Here is a 23093-nt window from a genome sequence, read left to right on the forward strand (position 1 = left end):
TTTTTCAAGGTCCATCCAAGATCCGCTGAAAACGGTGAAGTCACCATTTTTTACAGCTGAGTAGTATTCCATTGTGTATATATACCACAACTTGCTCAGCCACTCATCTGTTGTTGGACACCTGGGTTGCTTCAGGTTTTTGGCTATTACAAATTGTGCCTCAAAGAACATATGTGTACACAGATCTTTTTGGATGGATGTGTTGGGTTCCTTAGGATATATCCCCAGGAGGGGAATTGCAGGGTCATAGGGTAGGTCCATTGCTAGCCTTCTGAGAGTTCTCCAGACTGTTCTCCACAGAGGTTGGACCAATTTACATTCCTACCAGCAGTGCAGGAGGGTTCCTTTGACTCCACACCCTCTCCAGCATTTGCTGCTGTTACCTTTTCTGATGTATGACATTCTCACAGGAGTGAAGTGATATCTCATTGTTGTCTTGATTTGCATTTCTCTGACAATCAGAGACTTGGAGCATTTTTTCATGTGTTTCTTGGCCTTTTGGATCTCTTCTGTGGTGAATATTCTGTCCAAGTCCTCCCCCCATTTTTGGATGGGGTTATTTGTTGTCTTGTTGTTGAGTCTGGCAAGCTCTTTATATATATTGGTTATTAAACTCTTATCTGATGTATGGCATGTAAAGATCTTCTCCCATTCTGTGAGGTGTCTCTTGGTTTGGGTAGTGGTTTCTTTTGCTGTGAAGAAGCTTTTTAATTTGATGTAGTCCCATAGGTTTATACTTGCCTTAGTCTTCCTTGTAATTGGATTCATTTCATTGAAAATGTCTTTAAAATTTATGCAGGAAAAAGTTCTGCCAATATTTTCCTCTAAGTATCTGATAGTTTCTGGTCTAACATCCAAGTCCTTGATCCACTTGGAATTTACTTTTGTATTTGGTGAAATACAGTGATTCAGTTTCATTCTTCTGCATGTTTCAACCCATTGTTTCCAACACCATTTGTTGAAGAGACTCTGCTTTCCCCATGTAATAGTCTGGGCCCCTTTGTCAAAGATTAGATGTCCATACGTGTGAGGCCTCATTTCTGGGCTCTCAATTCTATTCCACTGATCAGTGTGTCTGTTCATGTTCCAGTACCAAGCAGTTTTGATGACAATGGCCCTATAATACAGTTTGAGATCTGGGAGTGTGATGCCTCCGGTTCTGTTCTTTTTTCTCAAGATTGTTTTGGCAATTCTAGGTCTTTTCTGGTTCCAGATACACATTTGTAGCATTTTTTCTATTCTCCTAAAAAATGTGCTTGGGATCTTGATGGGGACAGCATTAAATTTGTAGATGGCTCTGGGTAATATATTCATTTTGATGATGTTAATTCTTCCAACCCATGAACATGGAATATTTTTCCACTTCTTTCTGTCTTTTTCAATTTCTTTGAGTAGTGACTCATAATTTTCAGTATACAAGTCTTTCACTTCTTTGGTTAGGTTTACTCCTAGATATTTTATTGTTTTGTTGCTATAGAAAAAGGAACTGATTTCTGGATTTCAATTTCTTCTAACTTAGTGTTTGCATAGAGGAATGCCACTGACTTTTGAATGTTAATTTTATAGCCTGACACCTTACTGTATTTCCTGATGATTTCCAAAAGCTTCTTGCTGGATTCCTTAGGTTTTTCCATGTATACTATCATGTCATCTGCAAATAAGGAGAGTTTGACTTCTTATCTTCCAATCTGTATGCCTTTAATTCCTTGCTCCTGTCTGATTGCTATGGCAAGAACTTCCAACACTATGTTGAATAGTAATGGTGATAGTGGGCAGCCCTGTCTAGTACCTGATCTGAGGGGAAATGCTTCCAGTTTTTCACCATTGAGTATGATGTTTGCTGTAGGTTTGCTATATATAGACTCCACTATCTTCAGGAATTTTCCATCTATTCCCATTTTTTGTAGTGTTTTGATCATAAAGGGATGTTGTATTTTGTCAAAGGCTTTCTCTGCATCTATTGATATGACCATGTGGTTTTTGGTCTTGCTTTTGTTGATGTGGTGGATCACATTGATTAATTTACGTATATTAAACCAACCTTGCATGCCTGGGATAAGCCCCACTTGGTCATGATGAACAATCTTTTTGATATACTGCTGTATCTGGTTGTCTAGAATTTTGTTCAATATTTTCGCATCTATGTTCATCAGAGATATTGGTCTGTAGTTTTCTTTTTTGGTTGTGTCCCTGTCTGCTTTTGGTATCAGGGTGATGTTGGCTTCATAGAAGCTGGCAGGGAGTATTCCAGTGTCTTCAATCTTCTGGAAGACTTTTAAAAGTAGAGGTATTAGTTCTTCTTTGAAAGTTTTGTAGAATTCATTTGTAAAACCATCTGGTCCAGGACTTTTATTTTTGGGAAGATTTTTGATAACTGTTTCAATTTCATTAGCTGTGTTGGGCCTGTTCATGTTATCCACTTCCTCTTTACTTAGTTTTGGAAGTTGGTGGGTATCTAGGAAATCATTCATTTCTTCCAGGTTCTCTAGCTTGGTGGCATATAGTTGTTCATAGAAGCCTCGCATGATATGTTGAATTTATGCAGTGTCTGTTGTGATATCTCCTCTTTCATTTACTATTCGATTTATTTGGGTCTTCTCCCTTTTTTGTTTTGTGAGTCTGGCTAAAGGTTTGTCGATTTTGTTTACTCTTTCGAAGAACCAACATTTACTTTCATTGATCTTTTGTATGGTTTTACTATTCTCAATGTTATTTATTTCTGCCCTAACTTTAGTGATTTCTGTCCTTCTGGTTGCTTTAGGATTCCTTTGTTGTTCTTCTTCTAGGTCTTTAAGATGTGCAATCAGGCTGTTTATTTGTGCCTTTTCTTGTTTCCTAATGTGTGCTTGTATAGCTATGAACTTCCCTCTTAGGACTGCTTTACTGTGTCCCAAATATTTTGATAGCTTGTGTCTTCATTTTTATTGAACTCTCGAACATTTTGATTTCTTCCTTGATTTCCTCTTTGACCCAGAAGTTGTTAAGAAGTGTACTGTTGAGCTTCCACATTTTGGGACTGTTACTAATCTTTTGTTGATTGTTAAGTGTTAGTTTAATTCCACTGTGGTCTGAGAAGATGCTTGGGATGATTTCAGTGCTCTTGAATTGGCTGATGCTGTCTTTGTGGCCTAACGTATGGTCTATCCTTGAGAACGATCCATGTGGATTTGAGTAAAATGTGTATTCCAGTTTCTTGGGATGAATGACTCTGAAAATGTCCAATAGTTCTAGTTTATCTATCTCTTCATTTAGCTCCCTTATGTCTTTACTGATTTTCTGCCTGGATGATCTGTCAAGTTGAGATAGTGGGGTGTTGAAGTACCCTACTATGATTGTGTTGCTGTTAATATATTGCTGTAGCTCTTTCAGTAGAAGTTTGATGTATTTAGATGGTTTCTCATTGGGTGCAAAAATATTAATAATTGTTAAGTCCTCTTGATTGACTGATCCTCTGAGCATTAAGTAGTGTCCATTTCCTATCTTTTTTAATCTTATCTATTTTCAAGTCTATCATGTCAGATATGAGAATAGCTGTTCCTGCCCTTTTTTGTGGGCCATTGGCTTGTATGATAGTTTTCCATCCTTTCACTTTAAGTCTGTGTTTGTCTTGTTGAGTTAGGTGAGTTTCCTGTAGACAACATATTGTTGGGTTGTGTTTTCTGATCCATCTTCCTACTCTGTGTCTTTTAATAGGTGAATTCAGGCCATTGACATTTATTGATATCAAAGATTGAAGATATTTTAACGCCATTCTTGTAGAGTTTTGATATATGTCCTATTTGTGGTGGTCTGGTTGTTTATAGGAGACCTTTCAGAACTTCTTTCAGGGCAGGCTTGGTGATGGTTGTTTCCTTCAACTGTTGCTTGTCTGAGAAGGTTTTGATGTTTCCATCTAGTCTGAATGACAGTCTAGCAGGATATAGTATTCTTGGCTGAAAGCCTTTCTCATTGAGCACTTGATAGATATCTTGCCATTCTCTTCTGGCCTGTAGTGTTTGTATGGAGAAGTCTGCTGCTAATCTGATGGATTTTCCTTTGTAAGTGACTCTTTGTTTTTCTCTTGCAGCCTTGAGGATCCTTTCTTTATCCTTATTCCTTTCCAATCTAAGTATGACATGTCTTGGTGTCTTTAGGTCTGGGTTAATTCTGTTTGGGACCCTCTGGGCTTCTTGAATCTTTATGTCTTTGGTGTTGTCTAGACTAGATAAATTTTCAGCTATTATGGCCTGGAGAATGCTTTCTTCCTCCCCTTCTCTTTCTTCCTCTGGTAAGCCAATAATGCGTATATTGTTTCTTTTGAAGTCATCCCATAGGACTCTGTTGTTGTTTTCAGCATCTCTTTTTGAGTTCTCTTACTTCTTTTTTAGTTGTCTCTAATTCATCCTCAATCTTGCTAATTCTGTTTTCAGCCTCATAGATTCTATTCTCTCTGCCCTCTACTGCTTTCTGGAGTTCATCTATTTTGTTGCCCTGCTCTGATACTGTTTTAGCTTGTTCACCTAGTTGCCTTCTTAGCTCAGCGATTTCAGCTTTCAGCTCTCTAATAACCATGAGATAACTAGAATTTTCTTCCATATTCTCATTTGTTGTTCCTGCATTTCTGATTATAATTTTTTCAAATTATTTACTCACTCCTATTATTATTTCCTTAGCTAATGTTTGGATGTTGAACTCGTTTTGTGCTTCACCCTCTGGAGGACTTTTAGCTGGCCTCTTGTCCTGGTTTGAGTCTCCAATATTTTTTCTTGTTGTTTTAACCATTTTATATATGTTAACAGTTTTTTCAATCCCTGAGTTGGAACTCAGTGGTGTAAAAGCCTCTTTTTTTTCTTCCCTGTAGGCTATGGGAGCCTGAGGGCTTTTAAACTATCAATAGGCTTCTTAGCTTAATCACTGACTCCTGACCAAGAGATAAAGCAGGGTGTGGCAGAGATAATCTAGTGGTTATGCAAAGAGACTTCCACAGCCCCTCAGCTATGCCACCGAGGTATAGGTCTTCTCCTGAGTTTCCTGGTTAGATCTCTGTCCCCTGGGGTCCCTCCCTGTTGCTGCTCCAGATTCTGAGGGTAGTAGCAATGGAGACTCAGAGTTGCACTTAGTGAGTCTCTGGGGAGTCCTTTCCTCCCTTCAGCTGTCCCCTTGTTGTGGAGCAGGCTGGAGGTGGTGTCTCCACTGATAAACTGTTGAACTGTTAGCAGCCACTTAATCTCTCCTTAGGCCCCTCTCTCCTCTCTTTCACCAGCCACGCATGTTTGTACTCACGTGTGATTTACTGGGTTCCTGTAGTCATTCTAGTCCTGTCTTGTTTCGGTCCGGGTGGTCTCCTTTGGTATTCCTAGTTGATCCAGGAGAGGAGAGGAGAGGAGACTGTATCTGTTTCTATATAAGAAAGATAGGGGAAAAAAAGGCCTCCAGGAACAGAGAATTCATCATGCAGGTACTGAGCCTCAGTGACAGCCCTGGTGGTAACTATGATAATGATAATAATAATTATATATGTATATGCATATATATATATATATGTATATATATATATATATGGAAAATCATTTAAGTCCAAAGAAAAAATGCTAAACAGCTTTAAATGCTGAGTAATGCACTATCAACCTAGAATTCTGCATAGAAGTACCCTTCAGGAAGATGGCAATTTAAGAGAAGCCCTTGACAAAATAATTTATCCAAAGATTTGCTAACAAACTGGGGCAGCCCCTCTGGAAGACTGTGTGGACAGTCCTTAAACAAATAAAAATGGAATTACCTTATGATCCAGCTATCCCACTCTTAATCATTTATCCAATGAATACTCAAACACTAATTAGAAGGGACATCTGCACCCCCTGTGTTCATAGCTGCATTATTCACAATAGCCGAAGAGTGGAAATAGCCTAAATGCTCATCACTAGATGACTGGCTAAAGAAGTTATGGGGTGTATATTCCATGGAATACTACTTTACAATCATAGAAGATAATTTTGTGACCTTTGGAAGAAAATGGAAGGAACTGGAGGTGATTATGCTTAGAGAAATACTTAAAGATATGAAAAACAGCTACCAGATGGTTTCACTCGTACATGGAATCTAGAGATCTGATTTACAAGAACTTGCCCCCAGCAAAAAAAAAAAAAAAAACAAAAAACCTCCAAATGAAGCAGAAAACGTGAACTGTTTATAAGATTTGTGAGAACTCTGGTGGTTACATTTAGGAGGTAAGAGAGTGGGGATACATACCTTTGGTGGTAGGTGTTGTGTGGAACTATACATTGTAATTCAGAGCCTTGTAATATACTTAACAAATAAAAAGTATCAAAAAACAAAAAATTGCTAACAGAAGTCCTTCACTCAGTGGAGGATATGATACTAAGAAGAAACCTGGAGTAGAGGAATGAAGAGAAATGTCAATACCTTGGAAAATACAGCAAATTATCCTCATCTTGAGTTCCTTCTAAAAATTTATTATCTAATTGCATTTGCCTATGATTTATTAATTTTATTATTTGTATTATCTTCCTTTATTGGATAGAGACAGCTAGAAATCGAGAGGGAGGAGGTCATAGAGATGGGAGAGAGACAGAGAGACACCTGCAGCACTCCCAAAGCTTCACCACTCCCAAAGCTTTCCCCCTATAGGTCGGGACCAGGGGCTTGAACCAGGGTCCTTGCACATTGAAACATGTGTGCCTAACCAGGTTAGCCAACTCCCAGCCCCCTTATCTTGAGTTCTTCAAATGTGTTTGACAATTGTGATTGGAAGGTGGGGTAATGGTGGAGCACACTACCTATGTGGAGATTCTGAGTTCCAGTTCCATTTCCCCAAGCATCACATATGTCAGACAGATGTTTTGGTTATTTCCTGTATTTTCTCTGTCTCTCTCTTATTAATAAATAAGTAAATGAAACATAAAATATATATCTGAAAATTGAAATCAAGTTATAGCACTGTCTGATTGGTTTTAATCAACAGAGATGTAATATAGAACACAACAAAAGCATAAAATGGAAGAGGGTAAAGGGACCAAAATAATGGTGAGATTTCCAGATTCCTTCTCTCTCTTTGTCTCTCCATCACTGGTGCTTCACCACTCTGGGGTAACTTTTTCAGATAGAAATACAGAGAAGCAGAGTAAGAAAGAGGCCACAGAACCAAAGCTTCCTCCAATATGGTGGGTGCTGGGCTCTAACTTGGATCACATACATCACCAAGCAGAGCACCATCCATGTGGGCTAGTCAAAGATATAAAGAGAAAAAGCACATTAGCGAGACTAATATACTAGATAGATAAAAACACATTAGATAAACTGAGAAACACTAATGTTCTTTTTTTAAAAAATCTCTTTATTGGGTATTAATGTTTTACATTTCACAGTAATTACAATAGTTTGTACATGCATAACATTTCTCAGTATTTCACATAAAAATACAACCCCCACTAGGTCTTGTCATCCTTTTTTGGATCTGTACTCTCCCCGCCACCCACCCCAGAGTCTTTTACTTTGGTGCAATACACCAACTCCAGTTCAGGTTCTACTTGGAAACATTAATGTTCTAATAATCCAAAATAAGATACTAAAGTAGAAACAAATGGATAAAAAACTGAGAAAACTGGGACTGGGTGGTGTTGCATTCAGTATAGTGCACACATTACAGGGTACAAGGGTCTGAGCTGAGGGCCTCAGACCCCACCTTCATGAGGGGAAGCTTCAGGGGCAGTGGAACAGTGCTGCAGATGTCTCTCTCTCTTTTTTTTTTCATTTTTTATCTCCTCCTTCTCTCCCAATTTTTCTGTCTCCATTAAAACGAAACAAAACAAAAACAAATACCAGAAGCAGACACCCAGGGATAACCCTAATGTAAAAAAAAAAATCAACAATCATTAGTAAATAGTAGATCCAAATTCAAGCCTAGCAGCAATTACATTAAATGGAACAGAATTAAGCACACCCATTAAAAACAGAGATTGTTCAAACCATCTCCTGGGCTGCCAAGATAGTTCACCTGCGAGAGTGTCTGCTCTGCCACATATGCAATCCAGGTTCAAGTCTTGTCCATATCACACTGGGGGAAGCTATGGTGCTTTACTCTTTTATTCTTTCCCTCTGTCTCTGTCTCTGTTTCTATCTGAGAATATCGACCATAAGCAATAATGATCCAGGGATGACATAAAAAAATAATAAAACAGGTAGGGATTATAAATAAATTTAAAAAAACCAGCAAGACTCAAGTACAGGTTATATGCTGAAAAATCACTGTGAATATAATGATGTAACTAGAAGCTAAATGAGAAGTAAAAAAAGGTGTAGAGAGATACACTATCAATCATTAACCCAATAAAAGTTGGAGTGGACAAAAGAGTATCACACAAATTGGAATTCATAACAAGGAAGATAATTAGGAATAAAGAGGGCCACTATATAATGATAAAAGGGTCAACTAACCAAGAAGATACAGTATAAAATATGTATGTGCCAGAAATAGATTCATAATACATGAAGCAAAACCTGACAGAAGTGAAAAGGAGCCAAGTCTACAAGAATAGAGACTTTGACACTCCTCTCTAAATAATTAATGGAATTAATAGACAAAATTGATCTAGCATAAAAATGAGCTGATCATCACCATCAGCCATGAGGATTAATTTATATTTACAGACCATTCCAGCCAATTCCAGAAAATAAGTACTGGATTTAAGTGTGCACAGAACCATTCACCAAGATGGACTAAGTCCTGGCTTGTGTGACTAGAGCTCAAAGATGGAAAAATAATAATATAAGATAAGGCCAGGTAGAAAGGCAAGGCTCAGAATTACATTGGGGTAGGGGAGCTGGGTGGTAGTGCAGAGGGTTAAGCGCACACGGCAAAAAGTGCAAGGACCTGAGGAAGGATCCTGGATCGAGCCCCTGGCTCCCACCTGCAGGGGAGTCACTTCACAGGTGGTGAAGCAGGTCTGCAGGTGTCTGTCTTTCTCTCCCCCTCTCTGTCTTCCCCTCCTCTCTCCATTTCTCTCCTATCCAACAAAGATGACATCAACTACAACAATAAAAAAGGGCAACAAAAGGTAATAAATAAATAAATATTAAAAAAGTAAAAAAAAATAATTACGTTGGGTGTTGTTGAGTGCAATGTTGTTGAGCGCGGGCCGCAGAGAAGAGTGGGGGCTCCAGAGCGAAGAGGAAACACAAATCTTTATTTGCACTGGCACCTCGGAGTTGGATGCTAGAGAAGCAGGTTGGGCCACGTGGAGGTAGCGAAAATGGCCGCCTCACACAGTAACCTTTCCTGCTTCTGAACACAGGAGTGAAGCGCTGGCAAGAGAATGAGGTGCGGAAAACGAAGGGTTTTTATAGGAGTAGCTTTCGGGAGAATGAGAAGGGGGAGGAGTTACCATAGCACTCCAGGACAGGATGATAACTCTCATGAGAATGGGAGGGGGGAGGAGTGACCAAAGCACTCCAGATATCGCGGGGATATAGACAATGTCCTCAGGGCATAACATGGCGGAACAGGCACTCTGAGAATGTCCCAACTCTCGTGGGAACTAGCAGTAGCCTGAGGGGACAACATGGCAGATGTGACTGCACCAGCATAATTTCCCAGCATCTCCCCCTTTCCTTTTATCTAATGCCCAGGGCAACAGTGTGTAAAGTCTGTGAACTACTCAGGGTCAGTCTATGAAAAACCAGCAATGTGAAGGGAAGAAAGCTGCTGTAAAATTGTCTAAAGTGTCCAAAGGGTATACCAGCAAGTCCAATAAAAGTCTCAGTCCAAAGTAGGCGACTAGGGGGAGAAATGGCAGGGGATGAAATGCTGCATGAGGAAGGTCAGCCTCTGGAATTCTGCTTTTCTGTAGAAAGTGAGCTGTAACTGCTAAAACGTGACAGGTCAAAGCAAAAGCAGGAAAGGCAGACAGGCAGTAAAAAGGTTCTGTCCTTGGAGTCTGTGAATCAGGTTCTTCAGATCGTGTCAGGTGACATCTAGGGTTTTGGGGGGTGTGCCACTGTAGTCATGCCATCTAGTGGGTGATGTCAGGGTGTGCAGGGGTCCAGATGTTTTTTTTCTGGGATTCCTGTGGAAGAAACACAAACAATCTGCTTCTCGTAGTTAGCAGGGCATCTGATTTGAATGCTTTATAGAAAAAGAGGTTTGGTGCCTTGACCAGCTGAATATTGGAGGATGTATCTTTCCTATTCATTTATGATTAAATTTTATATTATTTGTCATGGTAGTCAGCCATTATCTGGAAGGTCCTGGGTGATTCATGGGGAAAAAGAACTTATCTTTTAACAAAGACTCTAAGGTGTAGGGAAGCGGGAACTATCTTATCCCCCCCTTTTTTTATCTTGCCTTTGTTGCTCTAGTTGTTTTATTGTATGTAATTATATTGTTGTTATTACTGATATTGTGGTCATTGGATAGAACAGAGAGAAATGGAGAGAGGAGGGAAAGACAGAGAAGAGGAGGGAAAGACAGAGAAGAGGAGAGAAAGAGACATCTGCAGACCTGCTTCACCACCTGTGAAGCGACTCCCTTGCAGGTGAGGAGCCGGGGGCTCAAATTGGGATCCTCAAGCCAGTTCTTGCACTTAGTGCCACCTGCGCTAAACCTGCTGCATCACCTCCCGATTCCCAGGAACTATCTTTTAACATAAACTCTATGGCCATGCCAAGAGCAACCTTGAGGGAACATGTGGCTCCCCACATGTCCCCCTGTCTTATATCATGTTTTGATGTTTGGTGGACTTTGTTTTGTGGCAGGGTGGACTGTGCCTGTCTTAGGTTGGGGATCAGCCTTCCGTCTTACCCGTCATTGGAACACCTGGTCATTCTTGCCCAGTAGTACCAGGTGCCCTGTCTTAGGTTGACTGGATAGTGCTAGTTTCCTCTTACCCGTCATTGGCTAGCCAGCCCTCTACATGGTGGACATTCTGATGGAGGGGGGCAAATCCTCCACAGCAACTCAATATTCTGCCATGTCCAGCCTATGATAGTGAGTTTGTATAGGTTGCATCTTTATGGCATCAATCTGTTGACACAAAAGGCCATGAGCTTGTTAAGTATTATAGGACCATGGTCTGTGAGGTGTTGCAGTGGATAAGGCGTTAGACTCTCAAGCATGAGGTCCCAAGTTCGACCACTGGCAGCACATGTACCAGAAAGATATCTGGTTCTTTCTTTCTCCTCCTATCTTTCTTATTAATGAATAAATTAAAATGTTGAAAAAAAGAATTATAGGACCTATTGTGAGCAGAAGAAGTAAAACAAGCTAGGGTCCCACAACTAAGGGTAGACAGGTAAGGAAGGTGGAATGTATCCATTGGTATGAAGAGGTGGGATCATATCTTAAGTCTAAGGGAAGCAGTCAGTGGATGTGATGTCTAGGGGAACAGCCATTTGTCTTTGGGGGTAGTAAAGGATGTCCGTGGCATGGGTGATGTTATAAAGGGAAACATCTTTAAATTGTTGGCTGACAAAGGCATGGCTTATGGTGGCAAGACAAGATAAACCAGTTAAGTGTACAAGAATATGTGAATGTTGTTAATTCACATAGGTTGGATATGGAGCAACTTCTTACAGTTTAATATCTTACCATATGAACAGATGATTCCTCATATGAAGGCTTGATAGCTGTAATCACTTACTTGTGAAAAACAATAAAACTTGTAACAAGTTAGAGGTTTACTATAATTGACTTCGGACTATAAACAGACTCAGGTTACTTAGAGAGTTAATGCATGTTAGTGACAATGGTTTTAACATTTAGAATACTCTGAGCAGATGGGTCATACAAAAATTTTTGGTCATTCAACACACTCACTCACAAAACATAACTGGCCAGTCATAACATAAGACATTCAGGGAAGGGGTAGGAGAGAGGGCTCTGTGAGCCAACTTTTGTAGGTTCTGCCATGTCATATTATGGATCCTGGGATGTATCCTGCATCTAGCCCTCTTGTATTTCTTGTTCTTCAGGGATAACAGTGCCATCATGAGGGTATTGTCGGACATGGCGGGCAGGAACCCAGACAGGTTTAGAGTAATGATGTGGGAAAATGCATGCAAAACCTCTTTCCATGGTCAAAACCTCTTTTCCATGGTCAGGCCCTTTCCAAATTTTATCAAGTGGGTCTTTCCATTTGACCTTAATAGATGGGAGAGTAGATGGTGTTTGCTAGTGAAGAATAATAGGAGGTAAGTCTGAGTTATTGTAAATATTAAAGAGATTTAACATAGTTAAGGCTTTTGCTAGCTGGATATTGGGGGGGTACATTCCTCCTTTATCTTTATTTAATTGAGCCTTAAGGGTTTGATGGGCCCTCTCGACAATGCCTTGTCCCTGTGGATTATAGGGAATGCCTGTGATATGAGTAATGTTCCAGAGGGAACAAAAATCTTTAAATTGTTTGCTGGTAAACGCTGGTCCACGGTCAGGTTTCACTTGAAGAGGTAAGCCCATCACAGCAAAATAGGAGAGCATATGGCTTATAAGCTTTTTAGAGATTTCTCCTGTCTGAGCTGTTGCGCACATAAATTTAGAAAAGGTATCAATTGAGACAAACACATATTTTTGTTTGCCAAAGTTTGGTATGTGGGTGACATCAATTTGCCAAATAGCATTAGCTTTTAAGCCTCGGGGGTTAACACCAAGAGTCTGAATAGCAGGTGTTTTTATGAGACTTGCACAGGAAGAGCATGTAGCTAGGATACGTTTTAACTGTGGTACTGGAACATCAGAAAATCGAGCTCGAAGGCCTTTAAGATTAACATGGGTTAGGGAATGAAAGTTGGCAGGATCAGAGACAGAGTCTAGGAGAGCTCCTGTGGAGGCAAGGCGGTCAGCTGCAGCATTTCCCTTCGTACAGGGCAGGAAGAGGGCTGTGGGAACGAAGGTGCTGAATATATAGTGGTTGGGTTCGAGAAGAGAGCATAGAGGTGATTTGAATCAAGAGAGGGGAAAGTGGGTTGTCATCAATTTTCACATAAGAACGAGCAAAACATGGAAGTAACTTAACAGTGTACACACTGTCAGAAAAAAGGTTGAAGGATTCTGGTACAGCTTTTAATGCAAGGAAAACAGCATAAAGTTCTTTGTACTGAGGGGAATTATCAGGAAGCTCAGTAAAGAGAGGTTTAGGAGATTGTTTGTCTGGGTAATATATAAGGGCAGCAGCTCCCCTTTTTCCGCCATCAGTAAAGATTGTAGGAGCAGAGGGAATGGGCTCCCAAGAGAAAAGTTTAGGTGCTAGTAGAGGCAGAAGAGGTAAAGAAGCTATCAATTTATTAGAAGGAAAATGGTTATCTATTTGTCCTGGAAACCCCACGAAGCTTATGGCAAAGCGGGAATGATGGCGTATAAGCCACTCTGTATCTGTGAGAGAAAAGGGCAGAATGATTAAATCCGGTTCTTTCCCTAAGACCTGCACAGACCTATTTCTCCCTTGGCGAACCATGAATGCTAACGCGTCTATCTCAGTGAGGAGTCTTGGAGCTCCTCCTACTGGTGTGTGAAGCCATTCGAGAACCCCATGGTCTTGCCACAGTGCCCCTACTACTGTGGGGGTGGAGTTGAAGATTAGAAGGTTTACCAGAGAGGAGGGAGAGAATCGAACAAGGTGCATGTCCTGGAGGGCCTGGTTAAACCTTTCCAGTGCCGAGGAGGCCTCAGGAGTTAAGTTACATTTTGAGGAGGGCTGTTTGTTTCCTTTTAACAGGTCAAACAGTGGTTGGAGGCAGCTTGTAGGCAGATAGAGATACTGCCTAAGCCAATTTAAATTTCCTAGAAAACTTTGTAAAGAAGCAAGAGTAAGGTTAGAAGGAAAGGTGACATTAGGTTTTAAGGGACAAATTTGCGTTAAAGAAATCTCTGAACCTAAGAAAGATATTGGAGGAATTAGCTGTATCTTCTCAATATCTACATTAAGGCTGCTTTTCTTTAATGCAGGAATGAGAAAATCACGTAAGGCATAGAGATCTGTATCTGATTTTCCCCATATTAAAATATCATCTGTATAATGAAAAACATTAAGGCCCTTATTAATATATGGGACAAGGGCAGATTTAACAGCCTCTTGACAAATTTTAGGACTATTGGCCATACTCTGGGGCAGCACCACCCATTCAAATCTGTCAGCAGGGCTGGTGTTATTAATAGAAGGAACAGAGAAGGCAAAACGTTTACAATCTTGCGGATGCAATGGATTAGAGAAAAAACAATCTTGTATATCAATAGCAATGATTGGAATTCCTGTGGGAATTGCAGAAGCAAGAGGAAAACCCCTTTGGGGGGAGCCCCAGACCTGCATGGTTTTATTAACTGCACAGAGGTCTTGGAGGAGGCGCCATTTTCCCGAGCGCTTTTTAATCACAAAGACAGGAGTATTCCATGGACTTCGAGAATGACGAATGTGTCCCAAGGACAACAGCTCTCAGACGAGCTCTTTTAAAATTTCTAGCTTATCCCTAGGTAAAGGCCACTGTTCCACCCAGACAGGCTCATTAGAAAGCCAGCTTAAGCAGGGCATTTGGCTACGAATAGTGGCATTTATTATTAGGGGTGCTGATTAGACCAGGTCTCGCAGGAGCGAGTGTTATGCTCTGCAGAGGCATCTGTGGATATCCTAACATCAAGACATTCTAGAATATCCCTGCCCAATAGGTTGGTGCTAATATTATCTACCAAAGGGCGGAAGTGTCCGGTAGAACCTTCCAGGTCTTCCCATGAGCGAATCTCATGTGCAAAATGATTAGGTCACCCCTCCTACTCCATGTATACTGGGTCCAGGGATAAGTTCCCAATCTTGAGGAACCACTTCTTGCCTTAAAATCGTCTTTGCTGCCCCCATGTCAATCAAAAATTTAAAAGGAATATTGCCAATCTTTACTGTCATAGAAGGGTGACTCCGTTCTAAAACAGGAATGGTCCACAAAATCTCAGGCCCCGAATTTGTACCATTCAGGGGCGAACCATCTTTATGAAATTGGGACCAACAATCTCTCTTCCAATGAAACCCCTTATGACATCTTGCACAAACAGTACGTGGCCTCTGGCTCCCTGACTGAAAGCGGGGTTGCTCTGACTGGAGGCGTGGTCACTCTAACTGGAGGCGGGTTTCCCTGACTGGAGACATGGTTGCAGCTTATCAGGACATTGGTTACGCCAATGTCCTTGGCGACCGCACTGAAAGCAGGCCCCGTTGTGATTACGTGGGGTAACTGCATAAACCTGTGTCGTAGCGGGTGCCCCATAATTACCTGATGTAATTTCCTGTGTCACTAAAATCCAATTATCTGGGTGTAGGTTTTTAAGATTAAGGCATGCCTGATGGAATTGTGGTATCATGCCTTCCCAGACAATAGAGCGCAAGAGTAGTGAGCGGACGTCAGAATTATAAACCTTTCTCTCTAAGCTTGTCTTCACCCTTGAGATGAAGCTCGCTAATGATTCATCAGTGCCTTGGCAAAGATAATTAATGGGAACTGACGAATCTACATCGGGTGGGGTCACCCTTTCCCATGCTTGTGTTGCGCAGATGCGTACCTGTTCAAAATAACCAGTTGGAAACCTCGCTTCTGCCTGCTGAGCTCCAGATTCATAAGCTCCCTCTCCAAACAAAGCATCAGAATCCCATTCTATCTGTTTGTTACTATTTTCCTGCGACTGTCTAGAGCATTCATCACGGAAGCCTTCCACTGTAGGTAGATGGGGTCTGGGAGTGCAGCACGAACCAGATCTTTCCAATCTTGGAAGTGTTAAGGTGGTGGTAAAAACTCCTTAAATCAGACTTGGTCCATGGAGCGTGCATTCCGTCCTCCCTGACTGCTTGTCTGAGTGCTCCAAGGTTCTATAGAGGAGTATGGCTGCCATGGCTGAGGGTTTTGTTTAGAAGGTGCCAAGTTTACTGGGAAGGTGTGGATTTGTTCTGATGACACTGGGGAGAGATCTATGGAAGTGGAAGGTGCCGTGGAAACTGCTGTAGTGGCTGCAGGGGAAACTGAACACGTATCTATGGGGATGGAGATCTTGGGGTGGATTGCAAATGGTTTAAGGTCCTTAAATGCTAAAAAAATATCCTTTAACTCTCGTATCTCAGCCACAAGGTCTCTTAATGATGATGTAACAGCAGGGGGTGGGGTCAGAGAAGCAGAAGCCTCAGGGGAAGCCAAAACTGGGGCAGTAGGAGGAGGGGTAGAGAACCCTCAGGGGAAACAGGGGGCGGGGCCAGAGAAGCAGAAGGAACTGAACACATGTCTTCCACACAAGGGACCGAACACGTGTCTGTGGGGACAGCTGGGGGAGGGGTCAAAGGAGCGGCCGAACACGTGTCTGCGGGGGCAGTGGGGGGAGGGGTCGTGGAAGCAGAAGCCACTGCAGAAGAAACCAAACACGTGTCTCCGGAGGCAGCGGTTTTGGGGCTGACTGCAGATTGCTTAGGGTCTTTAAGTCTTAAGCAAATATCCTTTAACTCCTGTATCTCAGCCTCAAGGTCACTTAACCTTTTGGCAGGAGGCCTTGTACATATCCTGAAAATAGTAAATATAGCCATGAGAACCCACGGTGTAGTGAAAATTAAAGCATCTCTGAGATCGAAAGCCTGTCCCAGGAGAGAAGGATAGAATGTCTGGGACACCTCCTCATAAAACGGAAAAAATACCATGGTGGGGCCACAGAGGTGGGTGGATTCCACTTACCTGTGTCTGGGCTGCTTTTCTGGACCTCAGGCTGGGCATGAGTGCGGGATATGTTGAGTGCCAGATGTTGTTGAATGCGATGTTGTTGAGCATGGGCCGCGGAGAAGAGAGAGGGGGTCCGGAGCGAAGAGGAAACACAAATCTTTATTTGTGCTGGAACCTCAGAGTTGGGTGCTAGAGAAGCAGGTTGGGCCACGTGGAGGTAGCGAAAATGGCTGCCTCACGCAGTAACCTTTCCTGCATCTGAACACGGAAGTGAAGCGCTGGCAAGAGAACGAGATGCAGAAAGCGAAGGGTTTTTATAGGAGTAGCTTTCACAAGAATGGGAAGGGGGAGGAGTAACCATAGCACTCCAGGATAGGATGATAACTCTCATGAGAATGGGAGGGGGGAGGAGTGACCAAAGCACTCCAGATATCGCGGGGATATAGACAATGTCCTGAGGGCATAACATGGTGGAACAGGCACTCCGAGAATGTCCCAACTCTCACGGGAACTAGCAGTAGCCTGAGGGGACAACATGACAGATGTGACTGCATAGGCACAATTTCCCAGCAATTGGCGTTTATTAAGCCACATTAAATGTTTGGGTTTATTTTATGAAAGTGGAAGTCACTGAAGGGTCTTGAATTGGGTTGTGGGGGTGGGGAAGCTGAGTAACCAACTTGCCTGTTTAGAAAGAGTTGCTCTAGCTGCAGTGTGTAAATACACTGGAGGAGAGGCAATGTAGATACAGGGAAATCCTTTAGGAGACTGTTGTGTTAGGACTGTCCCTGTGGGCTCCTTTCTGACAGCCAAGATAAGGCTAGTCAGAATTGTCATCTGTTATGCACCAGCCTTCAGGATGAACTCTACTAAGTTACAGAACATGGGCTAATAGATGGACTTTGTTGAGGAAAAGTAACATGTACAGGGCTGTGATAGCCAAAAAATAAAGGCAAAAGCCCTTCATCCTCCTGTCAACCCACAGAAAATTGAGTTCAGGGTCAGAGCACTGCTGGGTCATATTAAAAAGAACACACTCACCTAATAGGGCCCCTTCTAATAGTGTGAATGTGAAGAAATTCATCTGCTCAGTTCAGTATTCCAATGTGCCAGCAACTGGAGCAATAGGCAATTTGTAGTTGGGATGCCATTTATTTATAGGAAATATCTGAGAATCTCAGTGAAAAGTACACTCTCTACTGCTAGAATGAAGAAGGCAGCAGTCTTCTGGAAACTTTCGAAAAAAAAAAAACCCTCCAGCTCAACCTTAAGAAAACAAAGAAAAAAAATCCCAATAATAATAAGAAGAATAAAAGCAGTGGGCAAAATACAACAACAGATATGAAGATGGAAAATAAGCATGTAAAAACATGTTTGGCACCTAAGTTGGGGGTGAGAGTGTTTTTGCAGACACCTATTGTGGGGACATAAGAAACTGAGCTATGTGTCAACATCTGTACACTAAACCATTAACACCCCTCTAATAAAACTATTAGAAAATAAATGTTTGACATCTCTTGTAATTAGGAAAGTGAAAGTGCATATAAGGATTGAATGCCATTACAAAGCTACTAGGTGGCTACAAGAGAAACCCATGGCTATTTGAAGTGCCAGCAAGAATTCACAGTAACTGCACTTTTGGCAAATTACTGACAGGGATTCTGATGCAATTATAAATATCAGTCACTCTGAAAAAAATTAGGCAACTTGCTACAAAGTTAAGCACCTACATATCATAGGATTCACTTTCTTGGAGAAATAGAAACTAAAAATCACGGAGAACCCTGGACCGGAATTTTATGGGCTTATCACCACCTGAGCTACCAGTTGGAACCGTAATCAGAACAGAAACAACTTCTGTTTGGAAAAAAAATCATGTTACAGCTCTTGAGTGTTACAACTCTAATGCAGCCAAAGAATGAAACCGAGGCCTCATGGAGGGCAAGTAAGTTATGTTTATTTGAAGTTGACGGTTTCAGGCTGATTCCTACCAGCCTGAACCACATTACACCTTGGCAGCTGCTTTTATTATTTTCAAACTGGAACGGCACGAGCTGATTGATTACAGACAGAATGGGCTAAGGGACATGGTTTGGTTAAGACAGAATCCGGGATCTACCATGGGTGCTGGAATGCAGAAGAAGGAGTCTGCCACTTGCAGAGCTGTTTTCTCTCCTCTCCCTTCACACCTTCACACTCCCCCCCACCCCACCCCCACCCCTGAGCGCTTTTCTGCCTCCAGGGTAATCTCAAGTATCCACTGCTTCTGGAGGCCATTTTTCCCTTTTGTTGTTGTTGTTGTTATTGTTGTTGCCCTTGTTGTTACTGTTGTAGGATAGAAGAGAGAGAAATCAAGAGAAGAAGGGAAGACAGAAAGAGGGAGAGAAAGATAGACACCTGCACACCTGCTTCACTGCTTGTGAGGCGACTTTTCTCAGATCCTTGGGCTTCCAGCTGCTTGCGCTTAACCTGCTCCGCTGCTGCCTGGCCGCCACCTCCCCCTTCACTCTTTGCCTGCAGATTTTTCATTACACCTCAACGTTCTGCAGTGGATGAGTAGTTAGACAAACGGTGGTACAGTCACCCATATAATGGACTGCCACACAGATGACGGCCTGTTATTACATACATCTTGGACAAATCTTAAGTTTTGAACTATGGGGTCCCATTTTTATTAGGATCTTGAGAAGGTAAAAATGTAGCAATGGAGAAGAGTGTGTTGGGGTCTGGTGGTTAGGGCTGGGGGAGGTTGTCCTTACAAAGGGGTTAGGACGTGGTCATGGAGTGATAGAGTTGCTCTGAATCCTCGTGGTGGTGCTAGGTAAATGAATGTATGCAACTGTTAAAATTTACAGGGCTATTCAAAGTCATTTTTAGTTTATGTCAATTTTGAAAATCAAGTGAAAAGGCAAGGCTATGATAACTAGGATCATTACAAATAAGCAGTGATAACTAGGATCATTACAAATCAGTCTGTATAGCAAGTCACTGTTTATATGAAAATCAGTGTCAGAATAAATGATTTCCATTGTTTTTTTATTAAATACCGTAGTGTATAAGTAGACTTGAAATTCACCACTTTAAGAATTGTAATAACTAAGACATTTATTTTCATAAAGCTTGAAGCGATTTTGAAAAAAGAAAACCAAACTAATTGAGTCTGAATGCAGTGACATGACTTTTCTAGGGTCACAGACTCCAGAAAATGTCCATGTCAGAGTCTACACGAAGCTCTGTGACTAGCTCTCACTTCCTCTGTGGTACCAAGAGGGATAACACTCCAGTTTCTTGTCTTAGTCAGGAACTTAGCTGATTGACTTCCTGCAGCCACCCTATTAGGATACCCCCACCCCTGATCCTGGCACCCACTGGTCCACTTACCATTGCAGCTTCAACTTTTTAAAACTGACATGTGAATGGAATCAGACAGCATATATGGTGTTATAGGAGTTTGGGGGTCAAACTTTCAGAAACATGCAGCACCCACTGAGGGACTGAGCTTTGCCCCTCTGCCCTAGTTACCGTCCAGTCCAGATGCTCTGTCTGACCCTGAACTACCTAACTAAATAGTGATTACTTGATGCTTAGAGAAAGGAAAAAGAATAAAAAAGGGAGGGGATCACTTAGAGCTAACTTTAGAGCAAATTAATAGTATCTTCTCTATTATTATATTTTATTTTTATTTTTTAACCAGAGCACTATTCAGATCTGCCTTATGGTGGTGCAGGGGATTGGACCTGGGACTTTGGAGCCTCAGGCATGAGAGTTTGTTTGCATAACCATTATGCTATCTCCGCCCTGCCCTATAGTATTAACAATAATAATTACTAATATCCATTGCTATTCTTTTAAGTCGAATTATATGTTGCTATAAAGCAGACCTAAAATATGGCTTTCTCTCTTAGTGAAAGTCTTAATTAACATGATGCATTTTAATACACACTTGCTAGCTTATATAAATTATTTCTTAGTGCTTCCATCTTTGTATTCTTCCCTTTAATAATGTTTGCTGTGCAGCATTAGGAGGAAGAACATTGTTGATTAATAAAGGCATGGACAGGTGGCTACGCTGCTTCTAAAAGATCAGTAGTGTAATAATTTCTTAATTATATACTGTAAGAGTTTTTAAATACATGATCTATCCTTATTCTGTTTCTGGAACTCCAGAGCTCCTGGCATGACATCTCATCCTGAATGATAATGGGAAGGTGGTATCTCTGAACATTCAGTCCTCCTGTTTTAGTGTCTTAAGTAACCATCCTGTCAAATCTACTATGCAAATACCATGGTACCACTGACTGTCATTTCAGAAGTATGTGAGACTGCCTCTCTCAGAACGCCTTGCAATCCTTTTTGGGAATTAGCATTTTATTCCCGGAAGCCGAATTTTCCATCTGCTTTCCAGAGAAACAGACGAAAGCTGTGTGATTGCTCTGCTTTCATCAAGGTGAACAAATATTGAAACATTAGAAGTATCAAACAATGAATAAAAAAAATCAGCTTGTCTTTTCTGTGGCACGCTGGTGTCTGCGAAAGGGTGCTAAATACACAATTATATACAGAGTACCTGCCAGCGCCTTAATAACCACCCACTTAGTCTGATAAGTGTCCTGCCTGTGCAGATAAGGCATGTGTTTGATTAAGGGAAATCATTCAGTGGAAATGCTGCCCATGTAGCCAATCAAAGGCAGAGTCACTTTGCCTATTATGGATCTGTCAGTCTCCTCTGTTTGCTTATTAAAGTTGCTCTGGCAAACCCAGTGGCCTCCTTTTGGTATGCTAAGTAGTTCGAAACACTGCTAACATCTTGAGGTGAAGTTACAGCTTTTGAATGACTCTGGGAGCCTCTATGTGCCTTCTCCAACTCACCAATGCTGTTTTGTTCCAATAGTTTGTTAGTAAGTCAGTTGTTTGGAACTTAAGAAGCATTTATTTCCCATGGAAACAATGTTTCAGATGGCCAGAAGTTTCCCAGGCCAGTCCACAAAAGCCTATTTAATCCAGAATATTACTGGACTACAGGACCCAGAGCACCAGGGAGTCTATTGCCATTAAGACTATTGTTTCTCTGGGAAAATGTGATCTCGGCCTCATTGTGGATGCCAGGGGCAATTCTCCAGTCCTTTCCAGCCTCTCACGGAGGGAGCTCAGACTTCCCAGCCCCTCTTCCCTTCAACTTGTGAGACGGAAAAGTGGACAATCCTGGGCAAGTCACACATAGGTGACTTCTGCAAGAGAATTCTGTTAGAGATGTCCTGGCCTAAGGAAAAAATAAAAATACTAGGTGCCTAAGCTAAAGTAGATTTTCAGATAAACAATGCCAACTTTGTAATGTATGCCCCCAGCAATAGCTGGGAAAACAATGAGTCTGCTCTGGAATGTTGGACATTTGGGAATATTGAAATATTTAAGTATAAGACATTCTTATCAAACGGATTTGTCGTGGCCTGGAAAGTAAAGCACAGGTAGCTAGCTAGCTGGAGCACAGGACTTATAGGAGTGAAATTCAGAGTTCTATCCCTGGACACCACATATACCGGAGTTCTTTCTGGTCCTTTCACTCTATCTTTAAAGTAGATCAGTCAATCTTTAAATTAATAGAAGATGGTATACGAAGTACTTGTCATGAGATGGCACTGGAATTTAGGTGGGGAATGCACTGAGGTTCTTTATAAACATGGAGCAGTGAAGCCATTCTTCTGATGTTGTACATCAGTGTAAATCATTGATAAATTATACTTACCTGGCAGGGGAGGTACCATGATCATGAATGTGGTTTTCCCAGGGCAAGGCTTATCCATTGAACTCCAGATATGCTGACCCCTGTGATTTCTCCAAAATGTGGGAAACTTGACTGCATAACTTGTGGTAGTGGGGGACTGCATTCATGCTCTCCCCTAGTTAAAAAGAAATCATTGATAAACTGATTTTTTTAAAAAAAAATGTGTTGAAGTCCAGAGCAACATCCAGAAATAATGTGTTGGACTTATCCGAAGTTCCAGTTTAACCTGGACTCTGTAGTTTATCTCCCACCAAGGCTAGGGATAACAAGCTTGAGTTGTCATGGATGCAAGGACTCAGAAACAGAAAGGCCAGTCTTGAAGAGGGGAGATAGACTCTTCCTATTTCAAGGAAGACCTCTTCACTGAAGCAACTGCTGGTCCAAGGAAGGGAGATTTCAGAAAACTCGTGTGAATAGTTTTCAGTTGAAGAATGTGTTTCCTGTGGTGGGAGAGGTAACATAATGGTTATGGCAAAAGACTTTCATGTCTGAGGCTCCAAAAAACCTGAGCTGAGCAGCGCTTGGTAATTTAAGAAAAAAAAAAAAAGAAAAAAAAGCTAGTATAGCCACAGAGCCACAGGCCCTTTGGAATATAACTAAATTATGTGTACTAGCTATCTACAGAACAGAGACCCTCCCCCAACTC

The 23093-nt window shown here is 41.5% G+C and overlaps 1 non-coding gene across 1 annotated transcript; it reads left to right on the plus strand.

The window, feature by feature from the left end:
* Window positions 1-22400: 22400 nt before the first annotated feature.
* LOC132536095 (U1 spliceosomal RNA) lies at window positions 22401-22565 on the plus strand. Its single transcript, XR_009547774.1, has one exon. It is a non-coding gene; the product is annotated as a U1 spliceosomal RNA (small nuclear RNA).
* Window positions 22566-23093: the final 528 nt, after the last annotated feature.

This window comes from Erinaceus europaeus, chromosome X (assembly GCF_950295315.1).
Source record: "Erinaceus europaeus chromosome X, mEriEur2.1, whole genome shotgun sequence".
NCBI lineage: Eukaryota > Metazoa > Chordata > Mammalia > Eulipotyphla > Erinaceidae > Erinaceus > Erinaceus europaeus.